This window comes from Schistocerca gregaria, chromosome 4, assembly GCF_023897955.1.
Source record: "Schistocerca gregaria isolate iqSchGreg1 chromosome 4, iqSchGreg1.2, whole genome shotgun sequence".
NCBI classification, from domain to species: Eukaryota; Metazoa; Arthropoda; class Insecta; order Orthoptera; family Acrididae; genus Schistocerca; species Schistocerca gregaria.
The window spans coordinates 317,556,906-317,576,123 of NC_064923.1; the positions used below are offsets into that span (position 1 = coordinate 317,556,906).

A 19,218-nucleotide genomic window follows, 5' to 3' on the forward strand; every position below is an offset into this window, starting at 1 on the left:
ATTGTCAAGACGAGACGTTATAATCTCACGCACATTCGCATTTAAGATTGATGATCTTAGAAGAGTTACTGATCAACACGTGGTTCCACTTTACTCACAAAGTAGTGACAAAGCAACTACCGGAATATATTCTGAACTTCACACTCGAATTACACTGCGTTGCAATTTAAGATAACTTTAGATATTTTAGAGCTAAACCTGAAATAAAGGTGATTAAATTTTCAGTTAGGCTGAACTTAAGAAATCCATTGTCCTACGGACTTAGGAGACACGCGCTTAGCCGGAGATCTTACCACTTCAGACGCTCGCCACGGACAGACTGACATGGGTTTTTACCAAGGGTGCTTCCGTATACAAAACGGAACATACTAAGAATGGAAAACCTCTCTGCTTCTAGAAAGCGTAGCTACCTGTTCCGACGTTGGTCCTACTGTTCTCTAGCAGACAGGCTTGTCTGCTGCCATCAAGCATGCAACTAGAAATACATTTGCTCATTCATCCTCTCACACAGAAGGGAAGGGGGATGACAGTATCTTATCATATACACTATATAAAAGAAAGCGGATGTAGGTTCCGTATGACACTGTGTGACATGAATTACATATAAACTGTGTTTTAAAGTGTAGTAGTGTGACAGATCGTTCTTGTTTATGTGTAAAAGTAACACGTTTCACTGCTCAGTCTCCTCCCAGATAGTCAGTTAAACCACAGTAAATTTAGAAGTGGAATGTATGCCGTAAATGACAACAGATTTAAGAGATTAACATGAAAGGAATCCAACAGAGACCTTTCAATACCAATCGACTATGTGTTAATTTAAATATATCACCTTAATGATGGAAGTATAATCGTCGAAAACGGCTAGCGGGAAGATCAATAAGAGTCAGTAGTTACCGTTATTTTCCGTATTTCATTTACCGTTACAGTCACTGTTAGGCCCAACCTAATATTTGACTGTTAATAGTTTGACTGTCAGTCTCGTCAGTCGACGGCACGCGATCATTATGGTTGGCTACCGATTCCATCATTTGATGAGGTGCGATTTACTCTCTTTTCCGTACTAAATCTCCTGTATAGTCGGAGTCAATAGATCTACGTTGTTAGCTAGTCTTCTTAATAAACATTGAAAAACCGTAAAAAAGGCCATCATTCTAAGAAACGGAAAGTTGTACACATGGACATGATCAGAACAGCAAAAGGCGGTATTGAGGGAAGGGCAAAGATGTCATACTTGCAACAGAATGTTCCTGACGAAAGCATCTTGGGTGTCCGGTTTCATACCTATGTTTAACGAAACTAACTTATTAACCTCAAATGAGAGATTCCGCTTTCATGGTGTCTATTGCAAATACCATTTGATTTGTTTTAAATTACTAATTAACTGGGTAGTTTGTATACGGCATTGTCATAGATAATAACGAGATAATAACATTAACCACTGCGCTCTCTGCACGTCTTGTAAGTTTACTTATCCAAACGAATATAATTTCCGAAACGACAAACGTATTTGAAATTGTCGCCTTGAAGTGTGATTCACCTATTGGTTTCGCGGCCTAGCGTGCTTACATAAAGTACGAAGGCAATTAAAATCCCAAAATACAGTCAGAGGTTACTGTGGCATTAGTGATGTACCAAGTAGGAAGTAAACATTACGGTCTTATCTAAGGATTTCGCGTTTATTTATTTCTTCGTAATTTATATACGCATTTCTCGTGAAACCTCTCTTCAGCAACAGATAAATGTAAATATTATGGCCGAAGGTTAGAAATTAGAAGCAATTAATGATTATCAATTATTGTCATAAGCAGTAAATTAAATTTGTTTACTTCGTTTATTTTGTATTTGTATTTGCTCATTTAAGTCTGCTTCAAAGGGCCGGACTGTATTTGCCAAATCCGGTCCTTCCTCATGGGCAATTGTATGTAGCCTTTTCAACAGTAACTAAATCGACTCACATTTTTGTGTCCGTCAAAGAAAATGAAAAAAGTACACGAAGATTACTTTCGTAAGTCAAATAACGTTTACACCGAGGTGATGTAATAATTTTTAAAAAATTGTGTTCCAAATTATGTGCATGTAAATGTATATGTAAGGATGTATCGTAAATTCATAATTATTATTTCACGTCTTTCGGTTCGTTTTTAAAGACGTTTTCTCTTTATTCCCTCATCTACCCTTATCTCAACGACTACGCTTATTCCAAATACTGTCATTATTTTATAGCTTTAAACTGCGCCGGCGGAGGTTCTAGTCCTCCCTCGGGCATGGGTGTGTGTGTTTGTCCTTAGGATAATTTAGGTTAAGTAGTGTGTAAGCTTAGGGACTGATAAAAAATGGGTCTTAGCACTATGGGACTTGACGTCTGAGGTCATCAGTCGCCTAGAACTTACAACTAATTAAATATAACTAACCTAAGGACATCACACACATCCATGCCCAAGACAGGATTCGAACCTGCGACTATTGCGGTCGCGCAGTTCCGGACTGTAGCGCCTAGAACCGCTCGGCCACCCCGGCCGGCAGGGCCTGATGACCTTAGCAGTTAAGTCCCATAAGATTCCACGCATATTTGAACATTTTTTTTAAACTGCGAAAGTTTCACACGGATTCCCCAGTGAGTACTGTTCCGAATCAAACACATGGTTCCTAACAAGAACTAGAGAGGCATATTGTGTGCGGATGTTTTCTTCCACGCTCAGAACGAAACTTAGTTTCTAAAACGGGCTGACGCATGCCCAGTCGTGGGAGCTGTCGGGTACGAACAGGCCGGAAACGACAGACAGCGTGGCGGTTGCTTGTTGTGTTCCGTGGGTGGCGAACACTTGTCCGGCTGTGCGAGCTCCGCGGCCCGTCGCGGCCGATCCGCCGGCCGCCGCTGACGCGCCGCCTCCTGTGTGACGCGGGCAGCTCGCCTCGCACAACGCCCCCGTCCACTCCATTCAGTTGCGCCCGCCCTCCCAATTCCAGGGCGCGGACAGGAACTGCAGGCACAAGCACGCCATTCAGCCCGCAGGGGCGCAATGTTCTTTTCCGGGCCATTGCACGGCCGCGCCCCGGGCAGCCAGCACCGGCAGCCAGCGAGGCGTGCGCCTGAGCCGGAAGGCCCGTACCGCGCCGCGCCGCGCCACAAAGGGCGAGATGTTTGTTTGGCCGCTGCGAACACCTGCGGCCACGCGCGCCAACCCGCCCTCTACTATGACCGGCCTTGGGGATTCACTCCTTCGCCCCGCGGCTGACCACGCCACTCGGCGCAGTGCGGTATATAACCGAGGCCCGCGAGAAAGACGGCCCTGGGCGAGTACGTCACACCAACTGGCACTGCGGGTCTTAAGAGTGCCAGCACCCGTCTCCGGTGGGGAGCGAGTAACTGTTTCAGTTGAATTTACACTACTGACCATTAAAATTGCTACACCAGGAAGAAATGCAGTTGATAAACGGGTATTCATTGGACAAATATATTATACGAGAACTGACATGTGATTACATTTTCACGCAATTTGGGGGCATAGATCCTGAGAAATCAGTACCCACAACAGCCACCTCTGGTCGTAATAACGGCCTTGATACGCCTGAGCATTGAGTCAAACAGAGCTCGGATAGTCTGTACAGGTACAGCTGCCCATGCAGCTACAACACGATATCACAGTTCATCAAGAGTAGTGACTGGCGTATTGTGACGAGCCAGTTGCTCGGCTGCCATTGACCAGACGTTTTCAGTTGGTGAGAGATCTGGAGAATGTGCTGGCCAGGGCAGCAGTCGAACATTTTCTGTATCCAGAAAGGCCCGTACAGGACCTGCAACATGCGGTCGTGCATTATCCTGCTGAACTGTAAGGTTTAGCAGGGATCGAATGAAGGGTAGAGCCACGGGTCGTAACACATCTGAAATGTAACGTCCTCTGTTCAGACTGCCGTCAATGCGAACAAGAGGTGACCGTGTCGTGTAATCAATGGCACCCCGTACCATCACGCCGGGTGATACGCCAGTATGGCGATGACGATTACACTTTCCAATGTGCGTTCACCGAGATGTCACCAAATCATCATGATGCTCTAAACAGAACCTGGATTCACCCGAAAAGATTACGGTTTGCCATTCGTGCACTCAGGTTCGTCGTTGGGTACACCATCGCAGGCGCTCGTGCCTGTGATGCAGCGTCAAGGGTAACCACAGCCATGGTCTTTGAGCTGATAGTCCATGCTGCTGCAAACGTCGTCGAACTGTTCGTGCAGACGGTTGTTGTCTTGCAAACGTCCCCATCTGTTGACTCAGGGATCGAGACGTGGCTGCACGATCCGTTACAGCCATGCGAATAACATGCCTGTCATCTCGACTGCTAGTGATACGAGGCCGTTGGGATCCAGCACGGCGTTCCGTATTACCCTCCTGAACCCATCGATTCCATATTCTGCTAAAACTCATTGGATCTCGACCAACGCGAGCAGCAACGTCGCGATACGATAAATCGCAATCCCGATGGGCTACAACCCGACCTTTATAAAAGTCGGAAACGTGATGGTACGCATTTCTCCTGCTTACACGAGGCATGACACCAACGTTTCACCAGGCAACGCAGGTCAACTGCTGTTTGTGTATGAGAAATCGGTTGGAAACTTTTCTCATGTCAGCACGCTGTTGGTGTCGCCACCGGCGCCAACCTTGTGTGAATGCTCTGAAAAGCTAGTCATTTGCATATCACGGCATCTTCTTCCTGTCGGTTCAATTTCGCGTATGTAGCATATCATCTTCGTAGTGTAGCAATTTTAATGGCCAGTAGCGTAATAATTCTTGACTGCGTGTTTAAATGCACGCAAGTTCTGATAGCACACGACCAACTTAAGACCTTCAGTGGGTACCTTTCCAATTACATATTGAATTACCGCGGGCCCTGCACGGAGTCGAGTGATCGCAAAGTGTGCCGGATAAGCTGACTAGTGTGACGTCACACTAGTGACGTTGAGGGGTCCGTATTTCTCTTGGGTCCCGAAGGAACAGCCAGCTCGCGTTCATGTAATTGATTCGCCTAGATGGGCAATGGATCCACCTCCTTCAGTGGGGATGTACGAGTACGTCCGACCTCCGGCGGGAAGCTTAGAAAAGCGAACATGGAGGAAATGGACAGGCACTGCAGATAGGTGAAGGTAGACGGTACTGTGGGACGGCCGTGAGGAGTACCGAGATAATCCGCGCCGTTGCCATGAACAATGTGCCATAGGTGACTCCGGCACGGTAGCTCAGCGTGTTCCTTCAGAGGCTTAGCTACCTTCTGCAATAAAAAAAATAAAAAATAAACCTGAGTTAATCGATCAACGACGATCTTAAACGGGTGTCTTACGACGTCTGCTCCGAGCAGATGCAACGAACGAAAGAGAACAAAATGAGATTTTTTTTTTAAAGAAAGAAAAGTTGCCTGCGTGGTAGCTCAGCGTGTTCGGTAAGAGGGCTACTCGCTCTCTGTAATAAAAAACTGAGTAAAGGAATGAATGATCAACTTAAACGGATGTTGCCTTATGACGTCCGCCCAGACCAAACGCAACGAAAAAAAAAATGGTGGTGCAGTGGTTAACGTAGTTGCTTAGTAAGCAGGAGATCTCAGGTTCGAGTCCTGGTCCGGCACACATTTTGACTCGTCGCCGCTGGTTCCGCGTCATGTCCCTATGCTGCTGATATCACTTATCCCTTTCCTTTCCTTTCTCTCCCTGCACCTTCCATTTACATATGTTTGGATGTATGTTTGTCGCGTTTGCAGGTGCATCCTTTTTATTCAGTTCTGTATCCCAGAACTTGGCGGGGTCGGCATGTTAAGTTCACGATTTTGCCAATTCTAGCTCAAGAGAATGGCTGAATACCTTCCTTGATGCCAGCCCTTTGGAAATTACATATAATTATTTCCTCAGTTTAAGAGTAGTTTTGTGCCAGGTTAATTTTAAAGCAAAGTCTTTCAGAGTGTAATTATACATGGTCCAGTCACCTTGATAAGACCAACGCCTGTGTTCGAGATCAACGTGCAACACTTTCTCACTCACACGAACGGCAGGTGGCACCTGTAGAGTGGAGCTTATATAAAATGGAGGGGGGGGGGGCGGACACGTCGTTGACGTAATGTGGAAACGGAGCTATTTATCTGAAGTTCAAAAGGGCATAATCATTGGCTTTCGGGTCCAGGATGGAAGCATTTAAAAACGGCAAGGTCTATAAACTGTTCGCCTTGATTGAAGTATACTGTACGTGGCAAAATAGCGCTATCCAAAACCGTCGCCGAGGCAACTGTGGTGCACGCGGGCCAATTAACGACGGCTGCGGAGAAGAGTACGGCGAAAAGACGTACAACTGTTGAGCATCTGACGGCCCAGATGAACCAAGAGTCTAAAAACAGTGTCCCTTCAACGAAAGTTGCTCTATTTACACGTCAATACCGCATCTAGACGTCCAAAGGGTGGCGACAGGTGTCCTTTTCACATGAAATTTTACACTCCATTGTACTGATGGTTGTTGGCGCGTATGGCCTTGCAAAAAACGTCGGTAGGATCCAGGCCAGTGGAGAGTGCATCAAGGTTTGGCTCATGTTTCGTGGCATCCTCTGGGTGATTTCGTCATTCTGGAAAGCACTATGGATCAACAGAACTATGCATCTATCCTTGGAGACCATGTACAACTCTACATCCAATTTGTTTTTTCCTCGGTATGATGACATCAACCAGCAAGACAATGAAACGTGTCACACAGCACCAGGATAAGTTTACCGTACCCCCTGTCTACCAAACGCCCCTGATTTAAACCTAATCGTGTGTCTCTGGAACCATCTCGACTGGGATGTTCGTGCATGGTTTCTCAACTGAGAAACCTAGAGCAGCTGGCCGGTGTGGCCGAACGGTTCTAGGCGCTTCAGTCTGGAACCGCGCGACTGCTACGGTCGCAGGTTCGAATCCTGCGTCGGGGATGGATGTGTGTGATGTCCTTAGGTTAGTTCGGTTTAAGTAGTTCTAAGTTCTAGGGGACTAATGACCTCAGATGTTAAGTCCCATAGCGCTCAGAGCCATTTGAACCATTAACTGCTCCAAGATACGAAGTGACGAAACACGACCGATGAGTGTTCTGTGTGATGGTCACAGCCTCAATTATTTGCACGTTCTCCAGATCATTGGCCCATTGAAAACATTTGGTTATGGTTTCCTGAGAGACTGGCAGCCACTAAGAGCTATGAACTATGCCCTAGAGCTGAAACAGCATGGAATGACGTACCTATATCCGACATCCAAGCTCAATTGGACTCGACGCCCAGGCGGTTTAGAGCCGTCCGTGCTGCCACGTGTTACAAAAAAAAATGGCTCTGAGCACTATGGGACTCAACTGCTATGGTCATCAGTCCCCTAGAACTTAGAACTACTTAAACCTAACTAACCTAAGGACATCACACACATCCATGCCCGAGGCAGGATTCGAACCTGCGACCACGTGTTACAGCTCGGTGTACAGATTTCGAAATCCTTCCTGACAGTGCAATTTTAATTGGTCATTAGGGTATATATTAAAAAAAAAAAGTTGTGTAATAAACAGCAAACGAGATACAAAGCGATGTGTCACCCCAGATTAAACCGTGTAGCTGTATAGGTTTCGCCTATAGTTTGCACTGAGACAAGATAAGTGTGATAGAAAAGAATATAGGAGCACACGTCAGCTGACAGTAAACTGTCGCTGAGCAGCTGGTCGCCACCGGCGCCGGACAAAGGCAGCGCGATGCGCATGCGCAGGTGTTGCGGCCCGGGGCCATTCATATTGTAATGGGCGCGCCGGCGGTAATTGTAGTGCATTTGGCTGCAGACGGCCGCCGCCCGCTCAAAGGACGACAGCGAAATTAAAAGCGCCGACAGCCAGCATCGCCTGACAGACGCTCAGATAACGGCCGCCCACCTACACAATAGCGCGCGGGCGTGGCCTTCCCTACCGAGCCGCAGGGGGGTCGCGGCACCTCGTCCCCCCCCCCCCCCCTCCCCCTTATATTTCCTCGCGACATGGTGTGGCGCTGAAACGTAAGATTTTTATTTGCTAGATGCGCAGTTCGCCTTACGCTGGGGCTGTTATGATTAGCATTTTCTTCGCTTTCTAAACTTTCCTCGGATGGTTCGCTGGTTTACGACAAGACAGCATATCTCTCTGACAGCTGAGCTAACTATCGATTTCTAATCTCACCGTCGAATGGGTGACAGTGATAATGCTGATTATTCATTAGGAAAAAAGAGCTGCCGACCAATCAGCTTCTGTCCAATGAAATACTAGAACGGAGGAGGGGGAGGGGGGCATATGCAAGGGCAAATGATCAGCAATCAGCCATCAGCTTCAATGGACGTTCGGAGCCGGACAGGAGAGCTTCAAGGCCCTATCTAGATGATTGAATCATTTACTCTTTACATTCTAAAAATAATTACCGATCAACACTGGCACAATATGAACAACAATGCCAACTGACTCCTATTGCAAACAATCTAGCCATCTTTTCTTCTGACGATCCTTGGTGATGCACTTTATTGAAGTTAAGCCTGTATGTGACACTTAGACATGAAGACCAGTCAGATAAAAACATAGCAGTAGTGTTGTCGATTAAGCTGTAACAATAATAACAATAATTCAGGATACAGAAAGCATATACCGCTAAGGTCGCAGGTTCGAATCCTGCTTCGGGCATGGATGTGTGTGATGTCCTTAGGTTAGTTACTTTTAAGTAGTTCTAAGTTCTAGGGGACTGATTACCTCAGAAGTTAAGTCCCATAGTGCTCAGAGCCATTTGAGCCAGAAAGCATATAAACTCACGTGGAACTATTATAACAAAAAGTCGATATCCATTAAGGCAAAATTGAGGCACTACAACACTGTCGTACTTCCGGAGGCACTGTATGCATCTGAAACAACACAAATAGGTGGACAAACTAAAATCAAAGAAATAGAGAAAAAAATAAAGGAAAATTTTTGGCCCGATACAAGAGCAAGGAATCTGGAATAAGAAACCAACAGCAGAATTATATAAATATACAGACAAGATTAAATGATACAATAAGGAAAAGAAGAATGCAGTTCTACGGACATATCCACAGGATGAATGAAAACAGAATTTCAAAGGGAATTCTTAAAGTCATCAACTCAGGCAGGGGAAAAACAAAATGGATAAAAGAAGATGGAGAGGACCTCAGACAAGCACACATAACAGTAAACGATGCAGAAAACAGAACTGCATTCAGGAACATCATCAAGAAACACATATTTGACACCACAACACAGAAGAGACCAGGAGGCAAATGGACAGCGGAGCGAAAGAAACAGCACACTGAACACATGAAGAAAATTTCGCCTCATAAAAAACATAAACAATCATCATAAAGGAATTCAAGTTTAAACGCTCTCTTTAAATGTGAATAATCGAAAATAATAATAATAATAATAATAATTCAGGACACTACATTCGCGCGACCACTGCGGTCGCAGGTTCGAATCCTGCCTCGGGCATGGATGTGTGTGGTGTCCTTAGGTTAGTTAGGTTTAAGTAGTTCTAAGTTCTAGGGGACTGATGACCTCAGAAGTTAAGTCCCATAGTGCTCAGAGCCATTTGAACCATTCGAATACTACATTCGCAAAATTAGACACTTTGGAGTTACAAATGTGAAATATGCCAACTGCACGCTGGTTCCGTGTTGACATTAAACTGAAGGTCCCCCTGTAAATATCTGGGTAAGTCATTTCAAAGGATGGAAAAAGACAGTAGCTTTTCACCTCCAGTAGAACCTTATCTAGTAAAGCACATTAGTGCTCTAACCTTCCTTTGGGCCAGTACCAGCCTTTTACTTTACGTTATCCCTTTAGTGTGCCGCAAATGTGACGCGCGGGGTAGCGGCGTGGTCTAGGGCACCTTGTCGCGGTCCGTATGGTTCCCCACTTCGGAGGTTCGAGTCCTCCCTCGGTCGTGGGTGTGTGTGTTGTCCATAGCGTAAGTTGGTTTAAGCAGTGTGTAGGCTTACGGACCGATGAACTCAGCAGTTTGGTCCCGTAATACCTTACCACAAATTTCCTAAAAAAATTGCCGCAAATGTAGTCTGTCATGTCAAGTAGGGTACAGTAATGTCCCATTAACCTACAGTCTTTTACGTGTCTCTGGTGGACCATCAGCACGCGGTCTGTGGTGCCCGTTAGCCAACAGTCTCTGGTGTGCCGTTAGCTTACAGTCTATGGTGTGTAGTTAGGTTACGTAGTGTGGTGTATCGTTAGGCTGTAGTCTTTGGTTTGTCATTAGTTTTCAGTCTGTGGTTTGCTGTCAGCCGCAGTTTCTGGTGTGCCAACAGCATACAGTCTCTGATACGCAATTTCCCTACATTATGTCATGTGCTATTATCCCACAGTCTGTGGTGTGCCATCAGTATTCAGTTGCTGTGTGCTGTACAGTCTTCCATGCCATTAGTGTTTAGTCTGTTTGCACTGATTCCTGTGGGCATACAGTCTCTAACATGTATGTTAATGTCTATGGTATTTCTAGGTGTTGGGTTTCAATTTCACCATCAATACACCATCTCTGGTGTTGAGGAAATAGTCTTGTCCGCACAGCGTAGTACAGTTATGCAGTTACCGAGTCCTTCGTGAGAAATACTCAACAAATCAGTAGATAGAATGAGAATTTCACTCTGCAGCGTAGTGTGCGCTGATATGAAACTTTCTGACAGTTTCTTCCATGTGTGCTAGTTATGCAAGGTTCACAGACGAGCTTCTGTGAAGTTTGGAAGGTAGGAGGCGAGGTGCTGGCAGAATTGAAGCTGTGATGACGGGTCGTGAGCCGTGCTTGGGTAGCTCGGTTGGTAGAGCACTTGCCCGCGAAAGGCAAAGGTCCAGAGTTCGAGTCTCGGTCCGCCACACAATTTTAATCTGGCAGGAAGTTTCATAACTTTCTATTAACCCAAGTTTTAATATGCCCCAGATTCCTAAGATTCTTCCTAGAATGACGGGGCGTGAGTGGTGCTTGGATAGCTCAGTTGGTAGAGCACTTGCCCGCGAAAGGCAAAGGTCCCGAGTTCGAGTCTCGGTCCGGCACACAGTTTTAATCCGTCAGGAAGTTTCAAACCAGCAGATAGTCAATATTTTCACATAAAATAGACACAAATTAAAAAGTGTCGTCTAATTTTATCTACACAGCTTTTTCAGGAAACTACTCATCAATAGTTGGGCGTACCAGTTTTTTTTCTTTTTTCCCCCCTCGAGAACAGCAGCTGGTGGGCAAGTCAAGTGGTGCGGTGCGCACTTGGCGAGTCTGGAGCCGGTCGCCCACACGAGGCGCACAATGGCTTCCGCGTCATCGGACGCACTCGACGGCCAGTCGCGTTTTTTGGCCCCGACTGTCGGCGCCGCGGAGCGCACTTTGTTCCCAGATGCTGCCTGCCGGGCTCTGCGCGGAGCGTGTCGAACGCGGCCCACAAAGGCCGGCATACACCGCGCTAAGCCCCTCCACAATGACGGCCGTTTCATTATCCGCACGCGGATCCTCCGGGCATAGCGATGTCGAAACACTGCTCCCCACTGCCCGCGGGCCTGCGGCAGGCCCACTGGGGCTTCCTTCTCCTTCAGCGAGCTTCCATCGCGGCATTCTCCTCAACTGTAGCCTCATTCCTCACGGACACATCGCTATCTGCGAATAAGAAGCGGATTTTAATTCTACGTCACAAAAGCTGCACTACGAGTAAAATGTTGCTCTACAACCAAGCAATTCGTTACTGTTGGGCTATTTGCTGAGGAAGTTTCTAAATCCTCCAGTCAGATAACGAGAAAAATAAAGATACCATCCCACCATTTGTGGCCTTAGAGAACTCTTCAACAATGCAAAGTGCATTCAGATGTTCACATTTCTTATCAGTTTGGACTAAAGTACAGAGACAGACGAATGATCTACTCTGGGATGATGATAATCGTGAGATATCTCCTAATATCTCGTCGGATCTCCTTTTGTCTGCGGCAGTGCAGCTACTCGACGTGGCATGGACTCAATAAGTATTTGGGAGTCACCTGCAGAAATGTTCAAAAATGGTTCAATGGCTGTGAGCACTATGCGACTTAACTTCTGAGGTCATCAGTCGCCTAGAACTTAGAACTAATTAAACCTAACTAACCTAAGGCCATCACACACATCCGTGCCCGAGGCAGGATTCGAACCTGCGACCGTAGCGGTCGATCGGTTCCAGACTGTAGCGCCTAGAGCCGCACGGCCACTCCGACCGGCTGCAGAAATGTTGAACCATACTAACTCTATAGGGACCATATTTGAGAAAGTGTTGCCAATGGCGGATTTTTGTGCACCAACTGAACTCTCGATTATGTCTCATAATGTTCGATGGGAGTTACATCGAACGAATTGTCCAGAATGTTCTTGAAATCAATCGCGAACAACTGTGGCCAGGTGATAAGGTGCATTGTCATCAATAAAAATTCCTTAGCTGTTTGGCAATGTGAAGTCCAGGACTGACTGCAAATGGTCTCAAAGCACCGAAGATAACCATTTCCAGTCAATGATCCATTCCATATAAACACAGTCCACACCATTATGGAGCCACCAACAGTTGTTGTCTTGTTGACGGCTTGGGTCCATGGCTTTGCGGGGTCTGCGCCACACTAGAAAATTATTCAGGTAATCCTTAGGATAAGTAGTGTATAAGCTTAGGGATTGATGAACTTATCAGTTAAGTCCCACAAGATTTCGCACACATCTGAACATTTTTGAACTGTTTCAAATCGGTTACTTCAAGAATAGCTCCGAGACGCGCATTCCACTGACCCCAAACCACCGCCATTTGCGACTTTAGTGGTGTCTAGTGTGAGCTCATTGGAAGGCAAGGTGGTTTGTTGTGTTTTACGATGGCAGCTGGTTCTGCCTGGGTGCAATGATGGCCGTGTGTTGGTTAGGAAGAGGCAGTCGAGCGCCTGCAACCAACCTGTCTGCGTGCTGACACACTGGAGCTACACCTGGAGTTATCGTCTGGGGTGCGATTTCGTATGACAGCAGAAGCACTCACACGCATCCCGACTTCAGATTTTTACATCAGTCTGGTGACTCGACCTGTTGTGCTACCGTTCACGAACAGCATCCAGGGAGTGTTTTCCAACTGGATAACGCACGCCCACATATCGTTGTTGTATCCCAACATGCTCTACAGAGCCTCGGCCTGCTCCATCACCAGATCTGTGTCCAGTCGAGCACATATGAGACATCATCGGACTACGACTCCAGCGCCATCCACAAACAGTATTACCGTTCCTTGTATTGACCGACCAAGTGCAAAACTTGTTGAACTCCACCACACAAACTGACGTCCGGTAGTTGTACAACATAATGCATACGCGTTTGTATGCTTGCATTCAACATTCTCGCGGGGTCACCGGTTATTTATGTACCAGCATTTCACATTTGCAACGGCTTATCTGGTGCTCACATCAACCTCTAACCGTGAAATGTTAATCAGTTAAATATGTAATCCCGAAATTTCACTCTACATTAATTACGTTTTGAGTTGCAGTTATTTCCGACAGTGCATTTTAAAACAGCAGCCAGCTATAAGTATGGTTTAAAAAATTTATTTAACGTGAACCATTTATCAGCACTCCATCGTCAGGTACCTGTTACAAATTTTCTTCCTCTCCTGCTGGGCCTCGTTTTGTAGTCGTTATTAGTTTTTTGCATTAATATAAACAACAAGTTTTTAGTTCCAAATTCGGCAAACGTACGAGAAATATTTTTCTTTCTTTATGACCTTCACAGAAACATACATTACATAATTTTAAAATTATTAAAATATGAAACCTGGCAAAAACTCTGGAAATTCGAAGCCCAAGCAGGAAAACAAGAAAATTCTGTAAGCATCAAATGAAATAACAAATTTACTGTTACCAGACACTGTTTGTTTATCTCGACGACGTGTCTCAAAGGTTTAAATGTCGATCATGAGATGGATTTACATTTGTTGGTATGACCTATGTATTTATTGTGGACTTTTGGAAGAACTTAGGGTACTCACATTTAAGGAGTAATGTGAACACGACTTTGTAATAAATCTGAAACCGGCAATGGTTTGTTTCAAGTAAACTTTTTAAATCATACTTGTGGCTGACGAGAGGAGATAGAAGACAATTTCAGCTAATAGGCATTTAAGGCAGTCTTTGAGTTTATCTGTCGTTACTGTTGTTTAACTTGTAGGTCGAAGCACTAGTGAAAGAAGGGGAAGAAAATTTTGATACAGGAAGACAAGTTCAAGAGGAACACATACTAATCATAACGTGGAAGATGGCAAAGCCGTTCTAGTCTAATGCGAAAAAGACAATAAACTAAGTGAGACTAAAATTCTACAGACAGTCTATAATGGTGTCCGCTACACATCGTTGCTTTGCTGGCGTTGGAGAGAGTGGACGCCACGGTCTCCGTGGCGATGTACGTCGTGGTAGTTCAATGAAGAAATGTTGAATGAATACTGCATTTGCGTGGGGGTGACTGTGATTGTTTATAAGCGCCAGTACCAACGAATTAATTGCTCAGCTTTCATAGATCTCGTATAAGCGTGTGCATATTGAAATCGCCGATGTTATGCAATCTTCAAGCCAGCGGATGCCAACAAGCTTGGACCACTACTGTGTGCCACCGTCGTTTTGATGTAGCGTATTAATGTTTGATGTCTTCCAGGTACTAATTATCAGTGTATTCTTAAAAATCTTGTAAAATATTATAATAATAGTAAGTACTGTCAAGTTACAAAACTAAAACTTATGGCAGTCAAAGAGTTATAGAATCCATAGGAATTGGATGGAGGAGGAGTAAAAGAGCTCCCCTAGCAACTATGAAGCCGAATGTGTTCAGAGTGCGATGCATCAGTAGGATATGCAGCTAAAGAAAACGGTGTAGCTACGACTCGAATTGTGTTAATTACATAAACACATGTTCACATAAAAAATGAAAGTTCGAGGGTCATTGAATTAGTAACATAAAGCAGTTTTTACTGAAAGGCGGTTGATTTTATTCAGTATTCCGCAACTTTTGGCTAAAAAACCCTATTCTTGAACACAATCTCCGTTCACTGCGACCTTACTAGAAGGTCTGTGTGCCCGCGTGGTACCACTCTACTAGCCGACGTCGCAGCCAACGTCTTTCGGCATCAGTAAACTCCGCACCACCGACATATTGCTTCCTGCGGAGTGCATCCTTCATTGGGCCAAATAGATGGATATCGGAAGATACAAGGGAGTGCTTGCTAGCAGATGCTTTGGAACGACTGGTTTGTGGGAGAAACTGAGAGGAAGAAGGAGATACAAGATGATAGACGACATTAAGCGAAAAGGAAATTAGGCGGACCTGAAGAGGATGGCAGAAGAGCGGACAGCCTGGAGAATTATCATGTGAAAATCTGCCTTTGGCAGAACTCTAATCACGATGATGATGATAGAAGATACAGATCCTAGCTGCAGCGTGGGTAGCGAAGAACAGTTCAATGAAGTTCTGTGAGCTCCTCTTGGGTGCGCAGACTTGCGTGAGGCCTTGCGTTGTCATGGAGGAGGAGACGTTCGCTTGCATTTTTGTGGCGACGAACACGCCGAAGTCGTTTCTTCAATTACTTGAGGGTTGCACAATGCACTTCAAAGTTGATTGGTCCACCCTGAGGTAGGATATCAAACAGATAAACCCCTTCAGAGACCTAGAAAACTCTGTCGCCATGACTGTACTGGCTGAGTGTGCGGCTTCGAACTTGTTTTCGGAAGAGAGATGGTGTGGTGCAATTCCGTGGATTGCCTTTTGGTTACTGGTTCGGAGTGATGAACCCATGTTCCATCGCCTGTGATGATGCCCGACAAAAAATTGGCACGATTAGCCGCGTAAAGCAATTTCGCACAGATGGTAATTCGTTGCTCTTTATGGTCTTCTGTTAGGCTGCGAGGAACCCAGCGAGCACAAGCCTTTGAATGTCCCAACTGGTGGACGAGTGAGTGTGTCAGCACATTTAACAGAGACATCCAGTTGAGCGGTGAGGACCCGCGCGGGGTAGCAGCGCTGTCTCGAGCATCCTGTCAAGGTTCGCGCAGCTCTCCCCGTCGGAGGTTCGAGTCCTGCCTCAGGCGTTGGTGTGTGTGTTGTCCTTAGCGTAAGTTAGCTCAAGTTAGATTAAGTAGTGTGTAAGCTTAGGGACTGATGACCTCAGCAGATTGGTCCCATAAGATCTTACCACAAATTTCCAATTTTGAGCAGCGAGGTGTTTGTTTGCGATCCGTGAATCACCTCGAATGAGAGTGTCCACACGTTCCAACATTACAGGAGTCACATCTGTGTGCGGCCGGCCGGCAAGCGGGAGATAGGCCGGTATGCGCGACCTTGTTGCGATGATGATAAAGGCCTCGCCCAACGATTCACGGTGCTTCTCTTCACTACCTGCTCTCCGTAGACAGTGTCTAATGGCCTACAAATATCTACGATGCTCTGGCTTTCCCTCAAAAGAAACCCAAAGACAGCACTCCACTTGGAACGCAGCTCCATTACAGACAGCATTTTGAAGGCTACGTATAGCGCTGACACCTATCGGAACTTCATGAAACTGTAGGGTCTGTAGCGGGAATATTCCACGGTGTCCCACAATTCACTCCCCGTTCATTTTTTTTTCTCAATCGTAATTGATCAGGAAAAAAATGTGTTGCATTACTTACTGAAGGCCCGTCGTATATCGCCAACTGGATTTGCACGGTGTAATGAAACACGCCTGCTACTGAGCACACTGTGACTGTATATCGTGGAAGAGCCCGCTCTGCTGGTAGCAGACAAGTGGGGACGACACGTCGGGTGTTGCGCTGGACCGTCAAGCGACCCTCGGCGCCGTCAGACGGCGTCGCTTTCTCGGCGTAATCCGCCGGCGGGATGAAATATCGGCTCTGCTACGCTGGCGGCCGGGATTTGGCGCGGACAAAGCGTCCCGTAATTGGCCGGCCGTCGCCGTGCTGCGACTCTGATAAGCGGCTCACGGCAAGGCAGCGCCACGCGATACCATCACGCGCCAATTACACGCCGCCCGCCGCGCACGCACTGCGTCTGCTCATCTGCGTCTCTGGCCGCCGCCAAAAATTCACTCACGTCACTGTGTGCGAGCCAGCTGAATTTGAGAGGAGGTCAGGACGCTATATGCAAATGGGGAAGATACAGAAAGCAAACAATTTAAAAGAAATTTAGGAGTTTATTTCTCAACTTCACCCCGAGCTTTACTGTAACTGACAGCTGCTTCATTTAAATTTGATTTTCATACCGACTGAGCTATCTAGGCGTGACTCAAGGGCCGTAAGAAATGTAGGAGAACTTCCGCAAAGTTAAAAAGATAGAGGAGAGGTATGGACGGCAGGTAAGCTTTGAGGGCAGGTCGTGAGTAAAAAAATCGCACTGTCTTCCACAAGACTGAGCTATGGTATTAATGTGGCTCATATAGTAAGATTGTTCCCCGGGCAGTTCTCAACAGAAAAAACAAATTTACAGTTACGTTACACGAGATTTTCCATAGTATTCTGTGACGTTTCTAGCTTTCTTATTCATCTATACTCTACAGACCACTCTGAAGTGCTCAAAATGATTCAAATGGCTCTGAGCACTATGGAACTTAACATCTCAGGTCATCAATCCCCCAGAACTTAGAACTACTTAAACCTAACTAACCTAAGGACATCACACACATCCATGCCCGAGGTAAGACTCAAACCTGCGACCGTATCTGTCGCGCGGTTCCAGACTGAAGCTCCTAGAGCCGCTCTGTCACAAAGGCCGGCGGTCGTGAGTCATGCTTGCATACCTCAGTCCTTAAGAGGACAGTCTGCCAAAGACAAGGTCCTAGGCTTTGGCGCCGGTCCAGTACACAGTTTTAATCTGTGAGGAACTTTTGCTATTTTGTCTCATTCGCGCACTAAACGAGGGAAGAACTACTTTCTGCCTCTTTCTGCATTAGCCTAACGCGTACTTAATGGTCTGACTAAGATGCGCGGTCCAGTCATATTAATACGACAGCTTGCTGCTGTGACCGAGCTGTTCTAGGCATTCAGTCCGGAACCGCGTTGCTGCTACGGACGCAGGTTCGAGTTCTGCCTAGGGCACGGATGTGTGTGATGTCCTTAGGTTAGTTATGTTTAAGTAGTTCTAAGTATATGGGACTGATGACCTCAGATGTTAAGTCCCATAATGCTTAGAGCCATTTGAACCATTTTATTGATACTACCGCTCCCTGTTTTCTACGGTAACGTGCAATAAACACTCACAGACGGCAGGCCGACAGGAGTGGCCGAGCCTTTCTAGGCGCTACAGTGTAGACCCGCGCTACAGCTACGGTTGCAGGTTCGAATCCTGCTTCGGGCATGGATGTGTGTGATGTCCCTAGATTAGTTAGGTTTAAGTAGTTCTAAGTTCTAGGGGATTGTTGACTACAGCAGTTAAGTCCCATAGTGCTCAGAGCCATTTGAACCATTTTTGAACAGACGGCAGTTGGCAGCACCGGTAGTAAAGATTAAATGAAGTGTATCCAGGTGACGCGGAACATAGTGCAGTGGTTGCCCTGATGTGGAAATGGAGCGCTTTATCTGACGTACAAAAGGGCATGATCATTGACTTTCGGGCCAAGGATGCAAGCATTTTCGAAATGGTTAAGTCTGTAAACGGCTGTTCACATGCCACCGTGATTAAAGTGTACTGTCCATGTCAAAATGTCCCTATCAAAAACCGACGCCAGGGAAACTGTGGTGCTCCACGTGTCATAGACGACAGGAATGAACAACGGCTCAAGATCTATGCATGAGTAAACAGACGTGCAACTGTTGAGCGACTGCCGAGATGAACCAATGAACTGCGAAAAGTGTCTCCTCAATGAATGTTGCTGTCTATTGGCCTCCACAGCAGCCACCCGATTCATCCAGCCATGCTGATTGTTGTTCATCCACGACGATGGCTGTAATTTGCACTCCAGCACCGTTACTGGCGACAGGTGCCTTTTCGGATGAATCACGTTTTATGCTCAGTCGGACAGAAGGCTGTTAGCGTGTACACCGTAAAAAAATCTGAAAGCAAACACCCTGCATCCAAAACGGTACTTTGTGGTCAGGGGGATCTCGTTATCCTGGAAGGCATATTGGATTAACAGAAGTATGCATCTATCCTTGGAGACGATGTGGACACCTATATGCAGTTCGTTTTTCCT

The 19,218-nt window shown here is 46.2% G+C and overlaps 1 protein-coding gene and 1 non-coding gene across 2 annotated transcripts in view; both read left to right on the top strand.

Moving 5' to 3' along the window:
* The window catches only part of LOC126266996 (homeobox protein OTX1-like), a 698,303-nt gene that overhangs the window by 384,837 nt on the left and 294,248 nt on the right, over positions 1 to 19,218 (top strand). The gene's annotated exons all lie outside the window — the stretch shown is intronic.
* On the top strand, positions 10,995 to 11,069 carry Trnas-cga (transfer RNA serine (anticodon CGA)). The gene has a single exon. It is a non-coding gene; the product is annotated as a tRNA-Ser (tRNA).